Here is a 5,241-nt window from a genome sequence, read left to right on the forward strand (position 1 = left end):
ATTGTGCAGCAATAAAGGAGCGGAACGAATTACCTGCACATGTCAAAACGTGTCATAGCAAGAGCCAGGTCAGGAAGAGAGCCAAAAGGTACCTAATAAATGTAGCGACAGAAAGGAATTCTTGTGTAGCTAGCATACATACATACACCTATTGTGATCTGATCCTCTCTTTACTATTAATATAAATAACTCAGTTTACCTTTTTCCTAATATATCTCCTTTTCATTGTAAGTGCTTTTTACGTCGTTGAGTTACTTAGCTGTTTTAGCTTTTAAGGGTTAAATAAGATGTTAGGACCCCAGTGGAAATAAGTCACTTAAACTTTCTTGGGTTATCCTAGGTAGGTTACACATGTTTTAGTATGTATGATAATTTATGTAACTGTATTTATGTGTACCTGTACCTGAATAAACTTACAAATGTGAGACTTGCATCAAAATGTTGCCAGATTGTTATACTAATTTTCTGTAAGCTTAACTCATTTTTCAATATGGTGTCCCGTAGCTCGATCGCTAGCGCACTCACCTCACACACTGAGGTCCGGAGATCGAATCCCTGGTACGGCTGGAAAACATTAGACGTGTTACCTTAAGACACCTGCTGTCCATGTTCACCCATCAATATAAAATAGGTACCTGGGTGTTAGTCGACTGGTGTGGGTCGCATCCAGGGACAAAACTAACCTAATTTGCCCGAAATGCTCAGCATAACAAGCGGCTTTCTATATAGTAGTATGTCACTGATGTCAGTTAGGACTGTATACCTTGTACATGCACTTGTAGAAATAAATATATTATATTATCAGTAACGTACCCAAGTGAAGATTTATGACCAGACTACAAGCACATGGTATAGGAGACAAACTTCATACCTGGATACGTGACTGGCTCACGGACAGGAAACTGAGTGGTACTTGAAGGAGAGGTGTTGAGTGGCTCCTATAAAGAGTGGAGTTCCCCAGGTACAAGTTGCTGGTCCAGCCCATTTCACAAAATTCGTAAAAGGTCTTTTAAGTAGGCTAACATCCAAGATAATAAATGGTATAAAATACCGACACTATGCAACTTGATAACGTCCACTGTGTGGGCGGAACGTAGCCAGTTAAGAATCTTACTATAATTCATTGTGCATAGTTTTCCATTCAACATAGTATAATTTGCGGATAACACCCAGTTGGGGGAAAGAGCAACATCCAAAGCACCATGCTTGAATACTCAGAGTAATCTAGACTTCTCGGTGCTGTGGTCAGAGACGTGGAAGATGAGTTCCAGAGCAGACAAGTGCATTTTAGATAAAAATCTCAGACATTAATGCAAAATGTTTGGCAACTAACCGATACAAGAGAATCATAAGCAAAAGTAATTATAATCAACGACCTCAAAAATACTAAACAAAGCTAATTCTGGAGCATCAAAACTAACAGAATATTAGGTTTCATAACTCGCAAGTTTGAGAACAAAATACCGAAGGCAATATCGACCCTATAATTCACTTATTTGACCAGATCTTGAGATGGTAGAGAAAAAAGCATCTTACTAATACCATCATTCAGAAACAAACCATAAAGAAGAATGACTTAAGTGCTCAGCATTTTTTCCTCTTAGGAAACGGAGACTCGGAAATCTCATTCAAAGCTTTAAAATACTGACTCAAACACAACGAACTAATGTAGACCCGGTCACTGCATTCAGGTAGTTATGTTGGGGGATTACCCATCCATAAACACTTCACAAGTCTTCAAACAACATTTATACCCATTGCAGACTTCGAGAATATGCAGAGAACTTTCACTGCACGTAAAAGTACAATAAAGCACCTCAATTATTGCGAACGGTTGAAATCCTTTGACATATACTCCTTGGAACGCAGGCGAGAGAGGTATATCATAATAAACACTTGGAATAAAAATAAAAGGCACAATACTGTGACTGGAACGATACACAAATAACCCGCACATAGAAGAGAGGAGCTTACGACGACGTTTTGGTCCGGCTCGGACCATTTACAAAGTCGTAAGCTCTTCTCTTCTATGTGCGGGTTATTTGTATACACTTGGAAAATCCTAGAGGACTAGTCTCAAATGGTCACACGGAAATCACTCGCTATGAAAGCAAAAGACGACAGGCGGTGCAGCATTTCCCCCCAATGGAAAGAATACATTAACAGAACACATTAAGTGTCAGGGGCCCAAAACTGTTCAAGTGCCTCCCAGCATACATAAAGAGGGTTACCAATAGACCCCTAGGTCTCTTCAAGAGGGAGCTGGACAAGAACCTAAAGTCGGTACATGATAAGCCGGGTTGTGGTATGTACATCTACTATCCCAGTATTTATAAGAACTGCCATTTTTGAGTTCTACCCATTTAGGTGAAAATCATTAATATATAATAAATTTGTCTACTGAAATAACATATATTGGTGTTTGGCTTATCCTGGAGTTGCTTACTTAATCTAAGGTACAAAGATTTATTTTTAACGGTAAACAGAATGACAAATCTTTAATGATAGCTAATGACACTTGGTGATTAGTTCTAAATGTTGTCTATCATATAATCAGTTATTGATTCCTTCTGTCCTTGGATAGTATACTAACGGCGACTAAGGTCCAGAGATAAAGGGGTGCAGGATCATTAGAAGGATAAGTAAAGCAGCACACTGCTGATGTATCCAAACTACCTAAACGTTTCATAGTGGAAATAATAGTTATGTTTGCCTGTCATAAGACACCACAACGTAAATTTAATTCTTCATTACAAGTCTATGAGAATGAGTTCAGAAACTTTATGAAGACAATGAGGGCGTCGTCCAGCAGTTACAGAAGTTTCCAAGGGTATTGTTCCAGCAAAACTGGAATCCTGGTATCTTAACCAGTTTGGCTTTTGATGCTAATGTAACGTAACCAAACAGAGAATATCAAATAACCTAACCTAGCCTATATTAAATGTTAGGTAGGGTAGAGAGCACGCTCTCTGAAGAACACATCTGGTTTAATTTTTTTGGCATTACAATAGTTTGTATTTGTGCAACACTGCTGCATTCATGCGACACTATGGTATTCGTGCAACACTGTTGTACTCACATGACACACTATTCTTGCCACAATGTTGTGATCACAGTGAAGAGTTAGCGGGTGATGAGTTAACAATGGCGGCTTGAGCAGTTGCTGGAGTAATTTATTGCAAGTATTCGTCTTCACGTTCTGCCACAAGACTGTATCAATTGATGAGGTAGACAGTGAGGCGAGACTCCCACCCATGTCACACCCCATCACTCACGTTGCCCAGTCAACCACGTCAGAGTCCTGATCCACCGGGAGGCCTGGTCTCGGACCGGGCCGCGGGGGCGTTGACCCCCCGGAACACCCTCCAATTATAGTTAATTGGAATGCCCCCCCCACACACACCGTCACTGTGTGGACCGAGGAAGCTAAAGCTCAAGACTTAAAGGTATAAATGGTTATAACTATAACCTTAATTTTTAAAAGCGTGGACCGAAGCCAGTGGAAGGCCTCGGTCAGATAACCAAAGGCTCCAGCTGCGGGTCATCATATGACACACTCGCATCAGGAAACGCTTGCTCTTTTTCCTGACGAATCTTACTTATTCTAACGTCAAGACTTTCCGTCAGAATCAACCCATACAAACTCACACATTAAAGACATTTTGAAATCTCAAAAATTATGTAACTGTAGCGCTGGAATATCTTCATTGGCCATAGATGGTCTGTACAAGGTATACAGTCCTAGCTGACATCAGTGACATACTACTATATACAAACCCACTTGTTATCAGAGCATTTCGGGCAAATTGGGTCAATTTTGTCCCAGGATGCGACCCATATCAGTCGACTAATACCCGGGTACCCATTATTACTGATGGGTGAACAGGGACAAATGGTGTAAGGAAACACGCCCAATGTTTCCACTCCTTCGTCGGGAATTAAACCCGGACACTTCCCCCCCCCCTCACTGTGTGAAGCGAAAACTTTTGCTACCAGGTCACGGGGCACCGTAATGGTGAAATGCCGAAAAAAAAAAGATCACAACGGATGTTAGGTTTGAAAATAAATGTGTTGTGATGGTGTCCGCACCTGAGGAAAAAAACAGACAAGCTGACAACCTGGCAAGCTGACAACCTGGCAAGCTGGACAGATTTGCAAGATGAGTAACATAATAACTCCCAAAGTTGGAAAATTGTGTTATAAATACTGGACACTCACTGTGTACTGACCTGTCTGTACTCTATGTGGTTACAGAAGTCGAGTCACAGTTCCTGGCCTCGCCACTTCGCTAGTCGCTACTAGGTCACTCTCTCCCCTCCCCAAGGGCCTTATCATACCTCTTCTTAAAGCTGTGTAGTGATCCTGTCTCCACTACATCACTCTCCAAATTGTCCCACTTCCTGACAACTCTGTGACTTAAGAAATACTTCCTAACATCCCTGTAACTCATCTGAGTTTTCAACCTCCAGCTATGACTCCTTGTTGCTGTGTCCCATCTCTAAAACATTCTGTCCCAATCCACCTTGCCAATATCTCTCAGTATTTTACATGTCTTTATCATGTCCTCCCTATCCCTCCTGTTATCCAGTGTCGTTAGGTTGATTTCTCGTAACCTCTCCTCGTAGGGCATATTCTTAACTCCGGGACTAGTTTTGTTTCAAACCTTTGCATCTTCTTTAATTTTTTGATGGGTTTGACTAGGTGTGGGTTGTATATTAGTGCTGCATACTCCAATATGGGCCTAACGTACACGGTGTACAGTATCTTGAATGATTCCTTTCTTATATGTCGAAACACTATTTTCATGTTTGCCAGGCACCTATATGCTGCAGCAGTTATTTGGTTGATGTGCGCTCAAGAGATGTACTCGGTATGGTGCTCACCCCAAGATCCTTTTACTTGAGTTTTGCAGCGTTTGACCTACTAGGCTGTACTCTATCTGCGGTCTTCTTTGTTCTTCCCCAAACTTGTTGGGGTTAAACTCCAGGAAACATTTATCGGATCATGCTTGCAGTCTGTCAAAATCTCTTTGTAGGCTTACCTGATCCTCGTCGACTTGTATTGTCCTCATTAGCTTCACATCGTCTGCGAACACATACACCACTGAATCTATCCCTTCTGTCATGGAGCTAGGACTGACCCTTGTGGAAGCAACACTCGACACATGCACCCACTAACACCTCGTCCCGTACCAACACACGTTGTTTCCTTCCTGTCAGGTGTTCCCTGATCCCTACTTTT

This window comes from Cherax quadricarinatus, unplaced genomic scaffold (assembly GCF_038502225.1).
Source record: "Cherax quadricarinatus isolate ZL_2023a unplaced genomic scaffold, ASM3850222v1 Contig926, whole genome shotgun sequence".
Taxonomy (NCBI): domain Eukaryota; kingdom Metazoa; phylum Arthropoda; class Malacostraca; order Decapoda; family Parastacidae; genus Cherax; species Cherax quadricarinatus.